The sequence below is a fragment of the Geotrypetes seraphini genome, chromosome 3, assembly GCF_902459505.1.
Source record: "Geotrypetes seraphini chromosome 3, aGeoSer1.1, whole genome shotgun sequence".
Classification (NCBI taxonomy): Eukaryota; Metazoa; Chordata; class Amphibia; order Gymnophiona; family Dermophiidae; genus Geotrypetes; species Geotrypetes seraphini.
Window position 1 is genome coordinate 88,689,253 of NC_047086.1, and position 24,239 is coordinate 88,713,491.

Sequence of the window (24,239 nt, forward strand, 5' to 3'; positions counted from 1 at the left end):
TTTACCATTTTGGAATCTAGATTTACTAATTCTCTAGAGATAATATCCTGCAGAATACGTAGAAAAGATTTATCAGATTCCCTCTCTTGTATCTTATTTTATGACCCCCCCTGGTCGTAAGCAAAGAACGATTTCCAAGAATGTGTGTTACATAATTCTATTTCTTCTCCCTTTAGTCTCTTGATATTAATTTACACTTAGAGGAAGATTCCCCAGATAAAACGGACCTTATTACTTTTTTATCTTCACTAGACTATATTATTCCTGAATTTTCTCAATCTCATGAGAAAGGACACCATTTGAATTTCGTGACCTTTTCTACTAAAGAAATCCTAGATCCATCTATTTCATTAACCAATGGTTTATGGAGCCCAAACATATGGTCAGATCATTTTATTTATTATTTTAATCTTAGATGGGTCATAAAGCAATTAAGCAATTACTACTTCAAAAAAGGGAAATAATTTCAAGGAGACATTTTGATCCGTCTTCCTTTTGGACAACTTATGAACAAATCCAAGGTCTAGACCAGGTGTGTCAAAGTCCCTCCTCGAGGGCCGCAATCCATTCGGGTTTTCAGGATTTCCCCAATTAATATGCATGAGATCTATTTGCATGCACTGCTTTCATTATATGCTAATAGATCTCATGCATATTCATTGGGAAAATCCTGAAAACCCAACTGGACTGTGCCCTCAAGGAGGGACTTTGACACGCCTGGTCTACACCTTGGATTTGTTCATAAGTTGTCGAAAAGGAAGGCGGATCAAAATGTCTCCTTGAAATTATTTCCCTTTTTTGAAGTAGTAATTGCTTAATTGCTTTATGACCCATCTAAGATTAAAATAATAAATAAAATGATCTGACCATATGTTTGGGCTCCATAAACCATTGGTTAATGAATAAAGAGTTTAAATCACATTGGGAAAGTACCAATTTAACCATTTTAGATAAATTAGTTCCTAAACAAAAACAACGTCTTACTAAGAAACGTTCTTGTAAATCTAAACAATGGTTTGATGATGACCTCTTTGCCTTGAAAGCACAGTAAGGAAATTGGAACGAGTTTGGTTAAAATCAGTGACTCAGTGACCGAGTTCTTTGGAGGAAAAAGGTCTATTCCTATGAACAACTAATTAAAGCAAAACGTAAGACATTTTATTCTTCAAAAATTAGTATAACTGGCACTAATACTAAAGAACTCTTTAAAATTGTTACCAACATTTTTAAAATTAACTCCCTCTCACAATCAGCTCAAGTAAGTCCCCCAAATTCTGTAGAGCTAGCAAGTTATTTTAGTAAGAAAATTGATAATCTACAATCATCTTGCTCATTGGTTGTAAGTAAGAAACATGATCTCCTACCTTCGCTAACTGACTCTTGTTATGTCAATCTAGAGTGGGGTACTTTTGCTAATCCTGATTGGAATGATTTTAGGAAATTTTATAGTAAATATGTGAAACCATATTGTTCCTTAGATCTGAGCTCCCCGGCAGTGATGAAACTAGCGCCTTTACAGTTTCAATTACATCTGTTTATCTGGATAATTTATCTGCTCGATAGTGGCATTTTTCCTACATCTGGAGGTCATATCATCGTAACTCCAATTCCCAAAGATCCTAAGGGATCTGTATCCTTGGTGGCTAATTATAGGCCCATTTCGTCAATCCTATTTTTAAAAAAATTATGGAAGGTTTAGTAAATAACCAACTGTTAAATTATTTCTCCATTTTGCATGGATCACAGTCAGGATTTATACCATCATATAGTACAGAGACAGTTCTGGCATCACTAGTGGACAATTTATGTAGTCTTTTCAGTAAGGGTGTTAGTGCTCTGATTTTGCAGCTGGACTATGATAAACTATTGGAATGTCTGGATGCTATAGGCATACATGACCAAGTTTTGAAATGGTTTGAGGGTTTTCTTAAATTTAGAACTTATCAAGTAAAGCTCAACAATGAGCTTTCAAACAGCTGGAGTAACCCTTGTAGAGTACCCCAGGGGTCTCCTCTGTCTCCATTGCTTTTTAATATTTATTTGGCCTCTTTAGGCAATAGATTATCCCAGTTCAAAATTAAATTATTTAGCTATGCAGACGACATCACTATTTTAATTCCTGTACATATTTCTTTCTCTCAAATCAAATTGTGGTTGAGATTCTACAGATAACTGAATTTTGGATGTCAGAATTTAAATTGCAAATTAAAACAGAAAAAAAACAAATTTTTCTTTGTATCACCAAATTTAAATGAAGATTTTACATCTATTGTTTTAAATTATAAAATCTATAGCATCCAGTCAACCATAAAGATACTTGGTGTAATTCTAGATCGTACCCTTACTATGAAAAATCAGGTTGATTCGTTGATTCGAAAGGGTTTCTATACTTTATAGAAACTAAGAATTATTGGAGCATACTTTGATATTAACTCCTTTCGATTGTTCAATGACTTGTCCTTAGTCAGTTGGACTATTGTAAATGAAGACTACGCATAATTCAGAATGCAGCAGTCAGTACCTTCCTTTTAGCAACATAAATTTAGTAAAGGAAAACAACTAAGTAGGCAGAATGTGGCACCTACTTCTATACATTTCTTCATTTATCTTCCCTAGTTGAAAATAAACAAAATTATAAATCTAGGATATCATTTGAACAAGATAATGTGTGTTAGGTCATTGAATGATTTTATTTTCCTTTCTGTAAATGTTTACGATGATACTGTGGATTTTCCTAAGTTTGTAATATATATAATTTGTAACAAATGAATAAATAATAATTAAAAAAAAGAATGTAGCAGTCAGATTGATTTTTAATTTAAAGAAGTATGACCATGTCACTGAATTCTTTCACCTATTGCATTGGTTTCCAGTTGAAGCATGGATTAAATTTAAGCTTGGCTGTATTTGTTTTAAGACACTAACAGGTTCAATTCCTGAGTATCTTATGGAATCTTTTATCATTATAAATTCTAAACACTCTAGAAAATCTCATTCATTATTTTTATTCCCTTCTGTAAAGGGATGTAAATATAAGAAATTTCTGGAACGATTGCAATCTTTTCAGGCAGTCTTATGGACTAGGGATTTAACTCACATATTCATATTCTCAAATTCGTATCAACAATTTTGACGTGCCTTAAAGATGTATCTTTTTAGGGAATCTTTCGGAAGTTAGATATTGGATGTTTATTCATTTGTATTACTAGTCTTTGTGAACCGCATAGAACTTAATGGTATTTGCGGTATACAAGTGAGTTTTATGTTATGTTATGTTATGTCTCACCTATATTACCTTCAGGAGCTGGATCCATGTCATGAATAAAAATCTTTAAAGGTCTGCAAAACTGGAAATTACATCAAGGAGGAACTTGTTGACAGAAGGAAGGCCTTGATGCAGGCTAGAGAATGACACAGTGACAAAATTCATCACCGTTCCCGTCCCCGCGGATAACTGCGGGAAATAAACCCATGTCATTGTCTAGTGTCTATTTCATCCTCTGTCCTTCTACATCAGAATTCTTCAAAGCAAAGCTTGCGGGTCAGTGGTTGTGGCCATTCATACTCTGATTCTTCCCTCTTTCCTTAAAGAATGACATGAAGATGGTTTCCCGCTGTTATCCGCGGGGACGGCAACGGTGATGAATTTTGTCACCCTGTCATTCTCTAATGCAGGTTTCTAAAGATTCTTCTTTGTGGCGTGAATGAGGCTTCAGCTCCTGAAGGTACTTCAGTAAGGCTTCAGTACCCCCTAGGTACTTCATTGTGGCAGACGTGTCCTCCATCCTTGTCAAGGTTGGACAAAGGAAAGAAATGAGATGGCTGGATTCCCTGGCACCTTTGAGGCAGGAAGCAGGTAACTGAACATCTGACAGGGAAGGCTTCAGGAATGAAGTGTCTGTCTACTAGAAAGAAGATCAACTGAGGGTCCAGCTCCTGAAGGTAAAATAGGCCCTACTTGGTTTTATTTGGTTTTATTCCCTACTTGAAATATTGGATGGGGGAGGGGTTTTATCTTTCTCTGTATTGTTACTGATGGCTTATTATGCTTATTTATATATGTATGTATATTGCTTGCACTTGTTGTTGGTTTTAAAAACTCAATAAAGAATATGAAAAAAAATTGTCCCCCTTTTTAATTAATTTTTTAACTGTTAAACACTTAGAATGTATGATTAGTGTTTTATCAAATTTTAATAAAACTTGAAACTTGTAAACAAGCCAGACTAGTACAGATTGATCCTGCACAGTCAATGCTAACAGAGAACCATGTCTTTCATACACACAGAACGCAGAAAACACCTTCGTCCAGTATAGAATATGTAATCACAAACTACCCCCCCCCCTTTTTTTTTTTTTACAAAATCGTAGCATGGTGTATAGCACTGGTCACAGTGTAACAGCTTTGAAGTTCGTAGAATTCCTATGATCATCGGAGTTAATATCGCTGCGGCTGGCAATAAAAAAGCCTGCCTCTGCCTTCTCTCTCCTCCCCGCTTCCATAGAGTGAGGGCTGTTTTGAGTCCAAAAGGGGTGAAGGAGAGCCGACAAATATGTTCCAGTTTGGGCCATGACACCAATAACGTTTCTCATCATTCATTCCTACCAGAACATCTGGCCTTGATCAACTCTATGAAAATACAGGAACACAAATTAAAAGTCCTAATATACACAAACAAAACCCTAATGCCAGACTCTGCATGCATGTAGTACAACACCAGAAAAATAGAAACAAATGCATAGACAGCAGATGTAAATTCTCAAAACCAACATATTTCAATCATTAAGTTGGAAATAAAATCATTTTTCCTACCTTTGTTGTCCATCTCTCTCCTTCCTTTTCTCCCTTTTTGTGGTCTGGTATCTCCTCTTCTCTCTCTTCCTCCTATTGCCTACCATGGTCTTCCCTTCCCAGCCCTAGAGGTCTGGCATCTTTCTTTTTCCCCTCTCCATTCCTTTGGTCTAGCATTTATCTAATGCCTCCCCTCCCGCATTCCCCCAGCAACCCACCCCCCTGTGTTCCTCCCCTCCATGGGGTCTGGTAAGGCAGCCGCTCTTTCATCCTTCGGGCAGCCAGCAGCTTGAGTGAACATGCTACCTTCGGCGGCCTGTAAGCTTTCCCTCTGCTACTTCTTCCTGCCTATGAGAGAACAGGCGACAGTAAGCAGTAGCATTACATTACATTACATTACATTAGGGATTTCTATTCCGCCTGTGCCTTGCGGTTCTAGGCGGATTATATTATAGAAGATATCTGGGTAGTTCCAGTAGAGTTACATTTCAGGATAGGAGTATATTACAGTAATAGTAAAGAGTTATGATACCTCAAGTTCACAGAAGATAATACTTATCACAGAAGTTATTACATATAACAGAAGATAATGCATTTTGTAGAGGTAATACATGTCAACTTGATCGTTTAAATCGGGTGTAATGTAGAAGAGTTACAGTACATTCTTGGTCACAGACAAAGAGATAGTTTAGATGGGTGTTTCCGAAGTCGTTGGTTGGGAACTCATTGGGTGGTGGTTAGAATGATGGGAGGTATTTTTTGAACAGTAGTGTTTTTATTTCTTTGCGGAACTCTTTTATGTCTGTTGTTTTGGTCAGTAATTTTGAGATGTCAGAGTCTATTTTAGCTGCCTGTGTCCCCAGGAGGTTGTCGTAGAGTTTCTTACGACAAGTACCGTTGAGTGGTGGATAGGTAAAAAGGTTCTGTGTTCTCCTTCTTCTTGGTGGGTGGTAGTGATGAAAACGGTTAATTAGGTAACTGGGTGCCGTGCCATGGGTTACTTTGAAAATGAGACAGTAGAGTTTGAATTGTGTTCTTGCTTTTATTGGTAGCCAGTGAGATTCTAGGTATGCATTGGTAATGTGGTCGTGTTTGCTGAGTGAGTATATGAGTCTGAGGGCTGTGTTCTGGATGGTCTGTAGTTTTTTTATTGTGTTGGTCGGGCAAGGTAAGTAGAGGCTGTTGCAATAGTCGACAATACTTAGCACAAGGGATTGGACAATGATCCTGAATTGGTCTTTGTTAAAGAATTTTCTGATTTTTCTTAAATTTCGCATTGTGAAGAATGCTTTTTGGGTGATTTTTTGGATTTGTGTTTGCATTGTGCAGCATCTGTCTAAATGTATTCCTAGGATTTTGAGGGAGTTCTGTATAGGGTACTTGATTGAGTTTACTTCCAGTTCTGTTAGGGATGGTTTTTTGTCCTTCTCTAGTAATAAGAATTTGGTTTTGTCGGAGTTCAGCTTCAACTTGTGATCTGTCATCCATTTTTCCACTGTTTCTAATGTAGTTTTCAGGCGTTCTGTGGAGATTGGGTTGTGTATGTCGAATGGAAGGAGGATGGTTATGTCGTCTGCGTAGCTGAGAGAAGTAATATTTTGGTCGTCTAGGGTGGTGCCTAGGGAGGATATGAATAGGTTGAAAAGTGTGGGGGAGAGGGGAGAGCCTTGTGGTACTCCACATGGATTGGACCATGGTTCAGATAGAATGTTTTTAGATTTGACTCTGTATGTTCTAGTTTTAAGGAAGCCTTGGAACCAGTTATGAACTTTACCTGAAATTCCTATTGCGTCTAGTTTTTGGAGAAGTATGGAGTGGTCCACTAGATCGAATGCAGCTGAGAGATCAAATTGGATGATTAGCAGTCTGTTTCCTTGGCTGAGGTGACTTCGAGCTATGTCTAGTAGAGATACCAGGAGAGTTTCTGTACTGTAGTTGGTTCTGAATCCGGATTGGGATGGATGTAAGATGTTGTGGGCTTCAAGGTAGGTGGACATTTGTTGTGCAACTAGTCCTTCTATTATTTTGACGTATGTTGGGATAGAAGCGATTGGTCTGTAGTTTGATGGGTTATTTGTTAGACCTTTGGGATCCTTCAGTATAGGCGTGATTATAATTTCTCCGAGGTCTGGTGGGAACTGGCCTTCCCTGAGTGTGGTTTGCAGCCATAATGTGTAGCTAGCTTTGAAGTTGGTGGAAGCTGTTGCTAGTAGGTATGGTGGGCAGTTATTCAGATCACATGATGATTTGCAATATTTTTTGTATAGCCTGTCCAGTTCAGTCCACTGGGTTGTAGGGAAGTCGGTCCAGAATCTGTCTGCTGATATTGCTTCATCTGTTATGGGTTTTATTAGAGTCTCGTCTGTGTTGTTTTGTGAGTTGTTGAATGTTGTTCTAATTGAGATGATTTTATTTTTGAAGTGGTCTGCTAATTGGGAGGCTGTAGGTGTTAGGTTTTCCTGGGTGGCTAGACATGGTTTAGTGTCGGTAAGGTTTCTTTCTAGATTGAACAGTTTTTTTGTGTCTGGTTTGTCTGTGCCTATGAGGTTGGAGTAATAGTCTTTGCGTTTTTCCTTCAATTTGATTTTGTATTGCTTGATTTGGGTTTTCCATTCTGTTTTAGTAATTTCTTGTTTCTGTTTTATCCATGCCCTTTCTAGTTGTCTACATTTCCTTTTTAGTTGTAGGAGTTCGGTGTCAAACCATTTATCTGATTGTCTGTGTATTTTGTTTTTTTCTTTTAGTGGTGCTAGTTTGTTCAAGGTCGATTCGCTGAGAGACCGCCAGGTTTTTATGAATTCACTAGGGTTGCTGGAATCTATTGCTGGGTCCACTGCGCTCCAGAATGTGTTCGGTTCGATTTTCTGTCTGGTCATAAAGCTTGTTTTGAGGGGGGTGGGTTTATTTTTGTTGTGTTCCCAGTTGATGGTGAAGTTGTATTTATAGTGGTCCGACCATAGGGTGGATTGCCAGGTGCCGTTGGTGATTTGGATGTTTTGTGAGTTGAGGTTTGGGGATAAGTATGCTGCAATATCGAGTTGATGACCTTTTTCATGTGTTGGTTCCGGGTTGAGGATCTGGTACGATAGGGTACTGAGGTATGATATAATGTCTACTACTTGTTTGGAGGTGTGGTCTTCTAGATGGAGGTTTAAATCACCAAGGATTAGGTTGTTTGTAGAGGAGAGAGAGTTCTGGAGGATGAACTCTTCTAGCTCATGTTTAGTGATGTTCCATTTTCCTGGGGTGATGTAGCATAGAAGGCAGTTTAGATTTCCTGTAAGGGTGGTGTCAGAGAGTTGGCAGGCTAGAAGGTCTAAATGGGGGGTGGAGTGCTTGGCTAGGACTTTGATGTTGAAGTTGTTTTTTGTTATGATTGCTAGCCCTCCTCCTCTTCTGTTAGCTCGGCATACTAGTTCAATTTTGTATCCTTTGGGACAGATTTCAAAAATGTGAGGGTCTGTGTCGGATATGAGCCAGGTTTCAGTAAGGAAGAGGCATCCTAGGTCGTCTTTGATTAGCCAGTCTTTGATTAGTTCTGTTTTTGGACCTACCGATTGTATATTTAAGTATGAACATGCTATTTGTGAGATTTTTGTGAGTGGGGAGGGGGTAGGAGTTATATTTGATAGTATATTTTGTGATGTCTGAGGTCTTTGAGAACTTATCTTGGCTTTTGTTGTATGTCTTTTTCCCCAGATTGTGGGTATGTTTGCTTGGTTGGATGGTGAACAGAGGATCAAGGTTCTAGGGGTTTGGAGTTTCCTGGTTTGTAGAACGGATTTGTGTGGTACTGTGATGATTGGGATTGGCTGTGTGTGGTATCCTGCTGTTTTCCATTTGTCTATGAAGAGGGATAGTAGTAGTATAGCAAGGATGAGTTTGGGTGTGCTTGTATCCATTCTGTGTGAGGCTGAGAGAAGTTGTTGTGGGATTTGCTGGGACTTTGGAGGGTCTCGGTATATAGGCTGGTCGAGTTCCTGTTTGTAGTTGGGTCACCTAGTAATTGTTTGTTTGGGTTTTGGTATTGGTGGTCTAGAGTGATTTCCTGGTGGTGTTGGTGGCTATTCTCACTCACCTCTAAGTTAGGTGGTATTGGCAGTTTCTGTATTCGGCAGTCGTCCCTGCAGTCGCTTCCCAAAGGCGCGCACTAAGGCGCATGCGCCTTTGACGTGCGCCTTCATCAGCGCGCCGAACGGCGGTGCGCCGTTGGCGCTGATTAATTTAAATGTGTCCTCCTGCTGGGATCGGGGGGGCGGAGCAGGGCTCCCACGCCGGCCCGGTCGAGCTGGGTAGTGCTGTGCGCTGATTAATTTAAATGTGTCCTCCTGCTGGGATCGGGGGGGCGGAGCAGGGCTCCCACGCCGGCCCGGTCGAGCTGGGTAGTGCTGTGCGCTGATTAATTTAAATGTTTAAATTAAATTAAATGCAGAGAGAAAGCTTCTGGGCCGCCAAAAGCAGCATGTGTTCAGTCACGCTACTAGCTGCCCGAAGAATGAAAAACCTGCAGCGATGGATCCCACAGGGTCTGCTGTAAAGTTAAACGTGGTCATCGCAGGACCTTGCTGTACCTCCCCGCAGCTGCCGGCTCTGCTCCAAAACAAGGAAGTGGAGGGGGACCGACAGCCACGGGGAGGTGCAGAAAGGTCCCACGATGACTCATTTTAAAGTTTACTGCCACTGCTGTGGGTACAGGAAAGCAGCAGCGGCAGAGTAGGGAGGGTATGCACCCCAGCTGTGTACCCCCTTAGGGCGTATACCAGGGGAGGACTGCCCCCCTCCCCCCTTGGTATGCCACTGATAGTAAGCATTGGTTGAGCCAGATTAGCATAATCTCTGGTGGCAAATTCTAAATCTTCCACTTATATTCTTTTGCAGAGGTGAAAGAATATAAGTAAGAAGAAAAAAAATCCATTCATAGTGATGATCCAAAGCTTTGTCAGTGCATTGCTGTTGCCAAGGCACCATTTTACCCCCCACCCCCCTCAATCATTCCACTTTTTAACAGTTAGTAGGAAATAAATTTACCTTTACAGGTTGAAAACCAGGGCTCAGAGATGTAAATGTAAATTTTTTCCAGATTTATGTTAAATAGAGTAGATGACTGATGATCTTATTTATCTTACGCCTGCATTTTTATGCACTTTAAATGGCTCATCGTATGCAGCTCTACTTTTTTGATTTGAAAAAGTACTTTGCGCTGGCACAGACTGCAGCTAGGTGCTGTGGCACGGGGGATCCCAACTTGGATGTCCCATCTATCAGGGCGAATTGGAACAGAGTTAGTAATGGAGATGTTGATTCTTAGGCCCAGAGAGGATGAGAATCCAATTGCTGCTACTGTGGTAGCCCCAGTTGTCCAGCAGGCAGTTCTCAGGGTGCACCTTCAAAGTAGTATTCCTCTAGCTAGAAAGAGCACCATGGGCAGAGAAGAAAATAATATATTTAAAATGACATTTATATTTTGCACCATGCCCTTCTGAAGGGATCTAGGTGGCAGTGCAAAGCCACATAAAACCAAAAGAGTGGAAAGGGAGCTGTACCATTAAAAATAAATAGTACAGTAAACTACACTTGCTGAAGACTGATGCAGAAATGCTGGGAACAATTCCTTAGCTTTTCCCCAATTAATGCCCATGTTCTGAATTGAGCACTCCCATGTGTGTATGACTGGAACTGTATTTTTGCATGGTTTGACTAGAATTATCATAGATTAGGTTTTGTACTTATTTTTAATAGAAAATTCTGCCTCTAAGAAATGGAACATATTATAGAGCTGCTTTTCATTCCCTGTTTGTCTTTCTAAGTCAGGTTCTATCTACATACAAGGAACTGTGTGCTTTGGCTAGTGACCTCAGCCAGCCAGACCTGATTTACAAGTTCATGAACCTGCCTACCATCATGCTATGTGGAACTCACACAAGGTAACTTCATAGCCAGTATTCCTACAAACCTCTTGGCATCTTTACAGTATTATTCTAAAGGAGAGAGAATTCAATATATATGTCCAGACTGCATCATATCCATGATCGTTATGCATCCTGCCCTGAATATATGCCTCGACATGCCCATATTATATCCAGCAGGCTATAATGTGAGCAATAGGCCTATATTAAGAATTAGGCTACAAATTAATGGCCATTATCTTGAAAGTATAACAAGAAATTGTAAAAATGTACTTTTTTGTTAAACCGGTACATGATACGTAATTTTAACCGTGATTTTTGTGATCAGCAGCCAAAAATCTGTAAGATACACCTGAAAGTGTTGAAGAAGCAAAAACGTTGTGGTCCAGTTTTCTGCACAACTCTTTTATAAAATCACAAACACAGAACAAGGATCAACAAAACCCCTGTCTCCCCTTACAGATAGTCCATGAGATTTAGACTATCTTCTGAGAGTCCTCTTTCTTCTTTTCTACCATGAGCCTTCTTTGTTGATGTTAAATTAAAAGGCCCTAGCAAGGACTGGTACAGATTCAGATGGGGTTTTTAAAAATTTCACTTTGCCATACTTCACATCTACATATATTGCAATCTTGTGTTCTTCCCCACCAACTGTTAGCCCTTTTATTTCCACTGATTCACTGACAGCTATGCCAGGGGCTCAAGGGCAAAACCAAACAGCGGGGACAAGTGGCACCCCTTAAAGTTATGAACTTCACTCCTAAGACAGTTATGCGGAGTATAATCTCAACCTTCTTTGTAGATGTAGTGGAAAGCAAGAAACAAGAGTGAAGGTGATTTTAGGTGCTCAATCTCCTGTTTCTTTGAGGTGTACAGACATGTGACATGATATACCCTAATAGGACGCAATACCAGCTCCTGTGCCACTTAATTATTTATCTGTAATCCAGCAGAAGAATTATAATATACATATCAATCAATCTCATGGTAGTCATTACTGGAAATGAGACTAACCAACAGCTCATTTTAGATACGTCGCCAAGGTAACATCCACATGGCCAATGATTATTGATCACTATTTAACATAATCACATCTGAAAAAGGCATTATAAAGCAAGATGAAAAAGTGAATCTTACTCTCCAAAATAAGTGAAAACAAAATTATTAGATAACATTCTGCTACATTTGTGGCGAGTACACGCTTAAGCCTCAAAGATGCACCATAAGGTATGGAGGGCTATGTACGTTAATGCACACAGTTAAGGCAATAAAATTCTGGAATTGGAGACGGAAATAATGAACGCTGACCTAGACTTTGTGGCGATATCCGAGACTTGGTTCACGGATTCACATGGGTAGGATATGGTTATACCGGGTTACAACTTACTTCGTCGAGACAGAGAGGGCAAATTAGGAGGAGGGGTAGCACTATACACTAAAGAGGCAATCAAACTTACCAGAATCGCAATTGTCAAGTACACTGGGGAATCCCTCTGGGTGAACCTGGCCAGGGGAAATGACAATTGCCTGTATCTTGGTGTAGTATACAGACCTCCAAGACAACAGAAAGACAAGGATATAGAATTAATCAAAGACATAGAGAACATCACTTTGCGTGGGGACACAGTATTGTTAGGGGACTTTAATATGCCTGATGCAGATTGGAACACACTTTCCGCTATGACCAGCGGCAGCAGAAGGCTATTAACCTCCATAAAGGGAGCACGACTCAAACAAATGGTGCTGTAGCCCACTAGGGATCAGGCGATACTGGACCTGGTACTCACCAACGGAGAAAGCGTCTCAGAGGTTTTGGTAGGTGATACGCTGGCCTCCAGTGACCACAACATGGTATGGTTCAACCTCAGGAAAGGTTTCACTAGATCAAACACAGCAACAAAGGTCCTCAACTTTAGGGGCACTGACTTCAAACGCATGGGAGATTTCGTCCATCGGGCACTGCAAAACCAAGCTGAAACCAATAATGTAGAGGCTATGTGGTCAACTCTGAAATCTACCCTACACGAAGCAACTAACCGCTATATAAAAACAGTAAGCAAACGGTGGAGAAAAAATAAACCCAGTGGTTCACTGCGGAGATCTCGGACCTCGTTAAAAAGAAGAAAAAAGCATTTATCTCCTGCAAACAATCAGGAAAAAGGGAGACAAAAGAAGACTATCTGGCCAAGTCTAAAGCTGTCAAAACAGCAGTCAGAGAGGACAAACTCCAACTAGAAGAGAATCTAGCAAAGAACATTAAGAAGGGGGATAAATCCTTCTTCAGGTATATTAGTGACAGAAAAAGAAACACAGATGGGATAGTACGCCTTAGGAAACCAGACGGGAATTATGTAGAATCGGATTCTGATAAAGCCGAACTACTATAGGATTGGGAGACACATTGACAGCATGGGTTGGGGACTGGCTTGGAGGTAGGCTTCAGAGGGTGGTGGTGAACGGCACCCCCTCCGAAATGACGGAAGTGATCAGTGGAGTGCCACAGGGCTCGGTCTTGGGCCCGATCCTTTTCAACATCTTCATAAGGGACTTGGCTGAGGGGCTTCGAGGTAAAATAACGCTATTCGCAGATGACGCCAAACTATGCAATGTAATAGGCAAGAACACAACAGACAAAAAAACAGTGCCTGTCGATAACTCAATGCCTGACAGTATGGTGCACGACCTACTCCTACTGGAGCGCTGGTCCAGGTCCTGGCAACAAAGTTTCAATACCGAAAAATGTAAAGTCATGCACCTTGGCAGCCAAAATCCATGCAAGACTTACACCCTTAATAGTGAGATCCTAGCGAGGACTGTAGCAGAACGTGACTTAGAGGTGATCATCAGTGAGGACATGAAGACTGCCAAGCAAGTGGAGTAAGCTTCATCTAAGGCAAGACAAATCATAGGTTGTATACGTAGGAGTTTCGTCAGCCGTAAGCCCGAAGTCATTATGCCTTTGTATAGATCCATGGTGAGACCCCATCTGGAATACTGTGTACAATTCTGGAGGCAGCATTACCGCAAAGATGTGCTGAGACTTGAGTCGGTTCAGCGAATGGCCACCCGGATGGTCTCGGGACTCAAGGATCTCCCGTATGAGGAACGGCTGAATAAATTGCAGTTGTACTCACTTGAGGAACGCAGAGAAAGGGGTGACATGATCGAGACGTTCAAATATCTCACGGGCCGTATTGAGGTGGAAGAGGATATCTTCTTTTTCAAGGGCCCCATGGCAACAAGAGGGCATCCGTGGAAAATCAGGGGCGGGAAACTACACGGTGACACCGGGAAATACTTCTTTACTGAAAAGGTGGTTGATCACTGGAATAATCTTCCGCTACAGGTAATTGAGGCCAGCAGCGTGCCTGATTTTAATACAAAATGGGATTGTCAGTGGGATCTCTTCACAGGGAAAGGTAGGGGAGGGTTATTGCGGTGGGCAGATTTGATGGGCTGTGACCCTTATCTGCCGTCTGTTTCTATGTTACTAAATGAATACTTCTGCTCAGTCTACCTTCGAGGTGCCGGGGTCCGGTCCACAGTTGCAGACAAGGGAAAGCTTTGAAGACCCGTTTCGGAATTTCAAGTTTACGCCCAGCAGCGTCTACTGTGAACTATCAAGACTCAAAGTGAACAAAGCCATGGGACCAGACAATCTACACCCCAGGGTGCTTAGAGAGTTGAGTGATGTCCTGGCGGAACCATTATCCACGCTCTTCAATCTTTCCCTAAGTACAGGAAGAGTCCTGTTGGATTGGAAAACAGCTAACATCATTCCACTCCACAAAAAAGGATGCAGGACGGAGGCTGCGAATTACAGACCAGTGAGTCTCACATCAATAGTGAGTAAACTTATGGAAACACTAATTAATTAAAATTAGATATGATCCTGAACGAGGAGAATCTACATGATCCCCATCAACATGGATTTACAAAGGGAAGATCCTGCCAATCCAATCTAATCAGCTTCTTTGACTGGGTAACAAGAAGGCTGGATATGGGGGAGTCCCTGGACATCGTGTACTTGGACTTCAATAAAGCTTTTGATAGCGTCCCACACCGCAGGTTATTGAGCAAGATGAGTTTGATGGGATTAGGTGAAACATTAACTGCATGGGTCAAAGACTGGGTAAGCGGTAGACTTCAGAGGGTGGTGGTTAACGGTACCCTCTCCGAAACGTCGGAGGTGATCAGTGGAGTGCCACAGGGCACGGTCTTGGGCCCGATCCTATTTAACATTTTTGTAAGAGACCTGACTCAGGGGCTTCAAGGTAAAATAACATTATTCGTCGATGACACCAAACTATTGTAGCCACATTGCAGCCCTAGGCCGGGGCTCACAGCGCTCTCAGTGGCTATACACAAAAAGTGCACCAGCGTGTGACCAGGACTGGAGTCAACCTGCAGGATTTACAAAAATGGAACTGAAATCAAAACCACAAACTCCGGTGTTTAAATGGCAAAAAAGCAAATTTACTTTTCATAAAATAAAGGTTAGAATGGCCAAACAAAGTAAATAGTGCCACTTGCAAAATCCAACCAAGACAATACTCAAAAGGAAAAACTCAGAGAAAAGTTCAGGATTTTTCTTTTCCAGCCAAAGTCAGTATTTTGCTCTGAGATACTGCTCTCCTCAGAGCTTCTTTATCTCGGGGCCTTCACAGCCTGCTCCCTAGCAGGTTGTAAAAAAAAAAATACAGTTCTCTGCTTTGCTGCACAATATTCAGAGTTCCAAATAGCAAAGCCTTCAGCAGCTTTTAGAGCACTGCTGGGAAAAGGAGAGTGCCTTAGGTTTGCCAGTCAAAAGCTCAACACAGCCTTCAAAATCCCTCCCTGGGTGTTAGCAAACCTCTCCCCACAAAAGGCACTTTCAGCTTTTTCAAACAATACAACTGCAAAGTCCAAAAGAGTTCAAAAACAAAACCTCACAGTTTAGGCTTAATCCTTGCACCTGGTTGACAAGCCTACTTCCATGGGTTCAGTAAACTCAGCTAACTCCTCTTCAGGTAGTTCTCCCTGAAGTTCCATGGGAGTTTCATCTTCAGGCACTGTTAGTTCTGGAGGTGTCCCAGCTTTTTCTACATCCATGGGTGAACAGCCATCACCCCTGCTTGAGCCAGGGAGGTCATCATGGGAGAGAGACTTCAACTTTCTCCCTATCCTGCCTAACTGCTTGTTCCAGACTGCTGGTTTAACTAGGGGAGGGACACGCCCTGCTCTGTCTGAGTCAGCAGGGAACCAAACCTCTCTCTGGCTCCCCCGGTGGTGACCTGGATACCGGTTACTCTGAGTTCTTTTAGTTCTACTGTGTTCCTTATGTGTGTGCCAAGTCTTCCCAGCCCCTGATTCTGGAGGGTTAGTAGGCTCCGGGAAATCCACATAGTGACTGGGCCGGACCCTGGGTATCCCCTTTCTGGGTTTCTTATCCCCTTTCCTCCTGGCACTCATTGGGATCTTGGCAGCCACAGAGCCTGACTGGTCACACTATGCAACATAGTAGGCAAAAACACATTGCCCAACAGTATGACGCGGGACCTACTCTTACTGGAACATTGGTCAAAGACTTGGCAACTAAGCTTCAATGCCAAAAAGTGTAAAGTTATGCATCTTGGCAGCAGAAATCTGTGCAGAACTTACACCCTAAATGGTGAGACCTTAGCTAGAACTGCAGCAGAACGAGACTTAGGAGTGATCAATAGTGAAGACATGAAAACTGCCAATCAAGTGGAGAAAGCTTCATCCAAGGCTAGACAAATGATGGGTTGTATCCGTAGAAGTTTCGTCAGCCGGAAGCCCTAAGTCATAATGCCGTTGTACAGATCGATGGTGAGACCTCATCTGGAATATTGTGTACAATTCTGGAGGCCACATTGCCAAAAGGATGTGCTGAGAGCTGAATCGGTTCAGCGAATGGCCACCAGGATGGTCTCAGGACTCAAGGATCTCCCGTATGAGGAAAGGCTGAGTAAATTGCAGCTATACTCACTCGAGGAACGTAGAGAGAGGGGAGACATGATTGAGACATTCAAATATATCACGGGCCGTATCGAGGTGGAAGATGATATCTTTTTTCTTAAAGGACCCACGGCCACAAGAGGGCATCCGCTGAAAATCAGGGGCAGGAAATTTCATGGCAACACTAGGAAGTATTTCTTCACCGAAAGGGTGGTTGATCAATGGAATGATCTTCCACTGCAGGTAATTGAGACCAGCAGCATCTGGTTTTCTCCTTTGGATCTTGCCAGGTACTTGTGCCCTGGGTTGGCCACTGTTGGAAACAGGATACTGGGTTAGATGGACCATTGGTCTGACCTAGTATGCCTATTCTAATGTGAATGATCTTTTAATGTGTTGGAATAAGATGAGATATCAGGGTGTGGGAGCTGTGCTTGGAGACTCCACCCATTTTGCCAACACAGAGGAGTTAAAGGGCCAAACTTTGCAAAATACACAGCTGCTGGCATGCTGCCAAAGGTGTGCACTAAAGGAGCATCTGATCCTTAATGTATCTCTAAGGGTGTCTCTAGTGGGCACAATATTTTATTTCTTTATGACAGCTTTTAAACTCTAGCTTCTGTGTAACAATTCAATGAATTGTACACTAAAAACATAGGGCCAGAATATCACTACAGACAACTTCAGCAGAGAGTGCTGGGGTACTGCCTGGGCAGCATGGCAAACTATCTGGGAAGTTGTGATACTGCACCACATATCAGGATAACTGTCCAGATATATTTAGTATAGTATTATTGTCCCCAGGTCCTATATATGTTGTCCAAAATTATTTGAGTGCTGAACCAAGATATCTAAGAGCATAAGAACATATAGCCTTAATGGGTCAGACCATTATCCATCTAGCCCAGTATCCCGTCTTCACGGAGGCCAGTCCAAGTCACAAGTACTTGGCAAAAACCCAGCTAGCAGCAGCATTCCATGCCACTTATCCAGGGCAAGCAGTGACTTCTCCCATGTCTGTCTCAACAGCAGACTATTGACTTTTCTTCCAGGAACTTATGCAAACCTTTTTCAAAACCAGCAACATTAACTTCTCTTACCACATCTTCTGGTAATGCACTCCAGAGCTTAACTATTCTCTGAGTGAAAAAATATTTCCTCCTATTGGTTTTAAAAGTCTTTGTAAATCCTTGTACCGTTCTATACCACTCAGGATTTTGTAGACTTTGATCATATCTCCCTTCAGCTGTCTCTTTTCCAAGCTGAAGAGCCCTAACCTCTTTAGTCTTTCCTCATACAAGAGGAGTTCCATCCCCTTTATCATCTTGGTTGCTCTTCTTTGAACCTTTTCTGGTGCCGCTATAACTTTTTTGAGATAAGGTGACTAGAACTCAAGTGATACAGAGGCATTATAACATTCTTAGTCTTGTTAACCATCCCTTTTCTAATAATTCCTAACATCTTGTTTGCTTTCTTGGCCTCCGCCGCCATACTTTGGGCGGAAGGTTTAAGTGTATTGTCCACGATAACACCCAGATCTTTTTCTTGAGCGATGACCCTGAAGGTGGACCCTAGCATCCGGTAACTATGATTTGGATTATTCTTCCCAATGTGAATCACTTTGCATTTGTCCACATTAAATTTCATCTGCCCTTTGGACGCCCAGTCTTCTAATTTCCTAAGGTCTTTCTGCAGTTTTTCACATTTTAACAACTTTGAACAGTTTAGTGTCATCTGTAAATTTAATCACTTCACTCATAGTTCCAATTTTCCAGAGATGAGTACCCACATTGGGCTCAATATCAGCTGCTATCTAGATAGTGCCGGCACTGACAACACTGCATGGTTATTCAATGCCAGTATCTGCACTGCAGCTAATGCTAAATATCCATGCTGTACTTAACTGCTGTGGCCAGCGTTTAAGACACTGCTGTTGGTAGCTGAATTCTGACAAGATAAAATGCAATATTATACAAAACATAAAAACACAGCGGATCTGCTTCATCATCCCTCATCCCTAAATAAGAACCATTAGTTTTAGACAGAAAAAGAAGAAAATAATCCTTTAACTAGGAAATAACCAAGCTTTTACTCTTTTATGAAAGTTTACTTCAAACCTCAGAGGCAAAGCAAATTTATTTCAGATTATACTGTGGTGTAGGAGCTGCAACTGAGAGCTCAGGATTTATATGGACCAGCTGAACATAAGAATAGCCTCACTGGGTCAAACCAATAAGAACATAAGAGATGCCGCTGCTGGGTCAGACCAGTGGTCCATCATGCCCAGCAGTCCGCTCACGCGGCGGCCCTTTTGGTCAAAGACCAGTGCCCTAACTGAGACTAGCCCTACCAGCGAACGTCCTTGTTCAGTAGGAACTTGTCTAACTTTGTCTTGAATCCCTGGAGGGTTTTTTTTCCCTCTGACAGCCTCCGGGAGAACGTTTCACTTTTCCACCACTCTCTGGGTGAAGAAGAACTTCCTTACGTTTGTACGGAATCCATCAAGCCCAGTAGCCCATTCCCACGGTGGCCAATCCAGGTCACCAGTACCTGGCCAAAGCCCAAGGTGTAGCAATAGTCCATGCTACCGATCCAGGGCAAGCAGTGGCTTCCCCCATGTCTTTCTCAATAACAGACTATGGACTTTTTCTCCAGGAACTTGACCAAACCTTTCTTAAGACCAGTCTTGATGCTATGATTAATAGACAACCCTGACTGGATCATAATCTATTCATGACTTGTTACCTAAGGTGATTGCCTCTTTATTATAGGCATATGTGTACCTTGTCGCCCTCTGAGATTGCAAGCTAGAGACCTTTTGATTGTTCCTTCACGTTGTTCTCACAAAGAATTATACAATATCACCAGCAAAGGTGCCACCAGCATCGAGAGCTTTTTATAAAATAGGCTGGTAAAGTCATCCAACCCAGGTGACTTCCCCGGCTTAAGCTGCCCAATCACATTTTGTATCTCCTCTAAAGTAATATCAACATCCAGCCCCTGGGCCTTAGACTCCGTCAAGGATGCCAAGCCCAAGTCCTCAAGATAGTGCCCAATCTCTTCCTCAGACCCCGGCCCTCAAGTGTATAAAGTTCTTGATAGAATTCCCGAAAGTGGTTTTGAATGACCTCAGCCGTCAACAGTGTTCCCTTTTGGTCCTGTATAGCCAGAATATTGGATTGCGTTTGTTTAAGTTTAAGGCGATGTGCCAGTAACTTCCCAGCCCGATTACCTGATTCAAAAAACTGCATTTAAGTCTCTCCAGATTAAATTGAATTGCCTCATCTTCCATTTTCCCCAACGCCGCCCGAACTTCCCAAATCTGAGACCCGATTTGTACTCCCCCTTGATCCCTCTAATGTTGATCCACTAACTTCCGCAAGGACTCCCTCAGAATTTTCTCCTTCCTCAACTTAGTCCTTTTCTTATGAGCAACCATTGAAATAAGCTCGCCTTGGAGAACTGATTTTAAACTCTCCCAAATCGTTAACGAAGAATACTGATTAATATTGTTATGGGGGGGTCACGTGATGCTGGAGACCTGATAGGACGTGCGTCTCCTCAGCTCCGGGCTGCCTCGGCCTACAAACCTGCTTTAAGCCCTAAAAACCGCGTGAAACATGTCGATTTCTGCCCTTATCGCCTTCTCTTACCTTGGAGGTGCAAACAAGCTGTTTCCTGAGGTGCCGATTTGGGTTATGCCGACTAAATCCCAGAGGGGAGTCAAGGCCAAATCTCACGTGCCGGCACCTAAGATGGCGGAGAAGCACGCGGCACCCATGTTTACGCTGCAGGAGGCCGCTGTGCAGGAGCTTACTCGATCCCTCACGCTTGTTATGGAGGATAAGCTCACAAAAATACAATCCTTTATGGAAGAAATGCGGGAGCACTTGGAGTCCCAGTCCAATCGAATGCAGCGAGCGGAGGATCGCATAGCGCAACAAAGAGGTGCGCACTGATAACTTCGAGGAGCGTCTGCGATCCCTGGAAACATCCACCTCTACATTAAAAGAACGTGCTGAGGACCAGGAGAATCGAGGCCGCAGAAACAATCTGCGATTTATTGGAATCCCGACCTCGGTGAGAGATGTGGATTTGCGAGCCCGTCTTGAAGCATGGCTGCCTACAGTTTTTGATATTCAGGCTCCTCTGACCCCGGTGCTGATAGAAAGAGCACACCGCGTGGGAATTCGCAAAGAGGGTGAGCTACGCCCGAGACCCGTGATCGCATGGTTTCTCAACTTTGCAGTGAAAGAGCAAATTCTGTTTGCATATCGCAAAGGAGCTGAGCTACAATTTGAAGGACAAAAAATCCTAATGTTTCAGGACTTTTCCCCTCAAGTGTCCTACCAACGGCGGGCAATGGCTCCTTTTTGTAACGAACTTTACAAGCGCCATGTTAAGGTTACTCTCCTGTATCCGGCCCACGCCCGAATTTTCCATAACAACAAGGTCATCTATCTGGATAATCCTCAGGCCATGGAGCAATTCATCCAAAAACATCCCCCTGCCCTGGATCTCCCCAGGGTGGGTGATTGACTGTATGGCTTGTTTGACTGCTCATAAATTTTGACCTTGGACTGTTGTCTGGGGCTGATATTTCTGATTTGTTGTTTGCTGAGGACAATGTTTGGACTCTGTTGGTCCTTGACTCGGCCTGTTAGCAAGCTTTGGCTGCACAACCTTACTTGATGGAGCTTGGGAAGAGACGGAGAGGTCCCTGTGGGCCCTGCCGGCCAGAACAACGGTTTCTGGGGCCACTCCACGGATGTCTCTTTCTTTGGGATGCATATTTCATTTACATTTACTTTTCATGTTATTTGCTTTTTGCTCTATGTTTATTTACTACCGTTTACATGCAAAAGATTTCGATGCTTTCTGTGACCCTATTTTGTGCAGCGGGTTTGATGTTTGTTCCTTGTTTGCACTTCTCTGGCACTCTATTACGGGCACTGTGTGATATATGTCCTTATTTGCTTTGATTAATCTCCTGCTTTTCTAGGGCTTATTTCTTTTTTCTTTTTCATCCGATTATTTGATCGAATGTTGGCCGCTCTGAGGCAGCCCGAAGCTGATATCTCTATGCTGTTATGTTGTGCAGGGGTAGACTTACTAGTCTGGGGAGGGGGGAGGTGGGGGGATGGGGTTTGGGGTGGGTAGAGGGGATGGGAGTGTGTATGATTGTGTGTATGTGTGGATGGATTGGTTGTGTTTCTTTTGGATGGCAGTGGCACGGAGACCTTTTCTCTGTTTGGATGGCGTGGCTTTTGCTCGGGTGCTTATTCTTTGCTGTGGGTAGGATGGGGGGATTTGGCTGGGACGCCCCCCGTCCAGTCCTTTCTGGACTTTGGATGTCTTAATTGTATCTTAACCATGCTTTTCTTTCCTCTCATGGCTAATCTGAATGTTAATTCTTTGAATGTGGATGGGTTCAATTCCCCGGTAAAACGTACAAAGGTTCTGGCCTATCTGAAAAGAGAGAGATGTGATGTAGCTTTTCTCCAGGAGACCCATCTGTCCACCACTGAACACCTCAAGCTTCGCAGGGATTGGGTGGGACAGGTGGGTTTCTCAGCTTTCTCTTCCCTAAATGTGATTCCCATCTTTATTTTATATTGTAACTTCTTGCCTGCTCTTTCCCTTATGTTTCCAGTATTGTCATTTTTTGTCTTAAGTCTAGTCAACTTTTCTTAATGTATTACTATGTTTTAATGTAATTTTTAATGTACATCGCTTTGAATTAAGAAATAGCGATTAATCAAAATTGAATTAAACTTGGAAACTTGGAACTTGGGTGGCAATATTGATTCATAAAAACATCCTTTTCATCGTTCATAAGGAACTCAAGGACCCTGAAGGCAGATATTTGTTTTTGATTGGGGAACTATGGGGCTGCCCCTTGGTGCTTGGCACAATTTATGCTCCGAATACTTACTCTCACACATTCTTTTCTTCCTTGGTGGGACTTTTGGCACCCTTTTCTTCCCATCAGATGATTATAGGGGGCGATTTTAACGTGGTGGCGGAGCCCCTTGTGGATCGCAAACCTGCTAAGCAGGCGCCTAGAGGCCACTATGATAAAGGAATCCCCTTCCTTCTTCGTGAACTGAGACTGCTCGATGCCTGGCGGACCCTGAACCCGGAGGATAGCGACTTCTCCTTTTTCTCCCATCCACATAATGTTTATACTAGAATTGACTACATACTAATCTCCGAGGGCCTCTTTTCTAAGTTATCTCGAGCTGTCATGACTGCTCCGCTGGTTTCAGACCATGCACTTCTAGGAACCACTTTTCAGTTTTATTCGGCTTCTCCTGGTAGGGTTTGGAGGATGTCTCCCCATTTATACTCTGATCCCAATTTTAAGATCTATTTGGAGCAGAAATGGGAGGACTTCCTAGCCACTAACGATACGGGGGATGTCAGCTCGGTCACGTACTGGGAAGCCGCCAAAGCTGTTATGAGGGGTCACATGCTAGCTTATTCAGCGGCCGCTAAGAAAAAACGAGACGGGGAATTGCTGGCCCTGACCGCGGAACTGCACCAAATACGGCGTTCCCATATTTCGACTCTAATGAGGGCTTTGAGGGATCGGCTTCAGGTTGTAAAACATCAGATAAATGACATTCTCTCTCAAAGGGCCTCACGTAGTATTTACTTTTATAAATATAAATTGCACACTTGGGGCAATAAGACTGGACGATTGCTTGCAAATTTGATTCGGCCCCCTCGTGCACGGCATGTCATAACGTCCATCCGGGATCGGGCGGGCAAGATGCATACCCAACAACAGGAGATCACAAATCAATTTCTTCAGTTCTATCAACATCTTTACGCCGAGCAACCTCCTGATGATCGAGCCCGGGATGCTTTCTTCTCAGGCCTGAGCTTGCCTACCATATCTGATTCCCAACTTCTCCTTAATCGGCCGATTAGTGGGGACGAATTACAAGCAGCTATTCGAAGGCTTAAATTGGCTAAGACCCCGGGGCCGGATGGTTTCGGTCCGGAGTTTTATAAGCTATTGCCCCCCTCCGCCCTTTGTTCTCTTCAGGCTTATTTTATGGGCCTTCGCTCGGAAACACCTCCGGGCAACACGCATAACCGCGCACACGTGATTATTTTGCTGAAGCCTGGAAGACCTATGGATCAGCTGGGCTCTTACCGCCCTATCTCCCTCCTGAATCAGGATGTGAAGATCTTGGCTGGCATTTTGGCTTCTCGCCTTAATACACTGCTCCCTGACTTGATTCACGAGGACCAGGTGGGTTTTGTTCCTGGCAGACATGCCTCTATGAACTTACTTAAGGTCCCTGCGGTTTTACAACTTCCTTACCTGGCCTCAGACAAAGCCTTAATTGCCAGCCTTGATGTGGAAAAGGTGTTTGATATGGTCTCGTGGCGTCATCTTTTTTGGGTTCTTGAACGTTATGGTATTTCGGGGGATTTTGTTCACTGGGTGTCTGCATTGTATTCATGTCCTCAGTCGCAATTGCTGATTAACGGGGGGATTTCTGCCCCTTTCCCTCTCGGCCGAGGCACCCGACAGGGTTGCCCCTTGTCCCTCCTGCTTTTCCTCCTTT

General features: G+C 42.8%; 1 long non-coding RNA gene across 1 annotated transcript in view; it reads left to right on the plus strand.

The window, feature by feature from the left end:
- Positions 1–10,602: 10,602 nt before the first annotated feature.
- Positions 10,603–24,239, plus strand: part of LOC117357593 — a 48,252-nt gene continuing 34,615 nt past the window's right edge. Inside the window, exon 1 of the long non-coding RNA XR_004538830.1 lies at positions 10,603–10,716. This is a non-coding gene — a long non-coding RNA (uncharacterized LOC117357593). The remainder of the gene's footprint in view (positions 10,717–24,239) is intronic.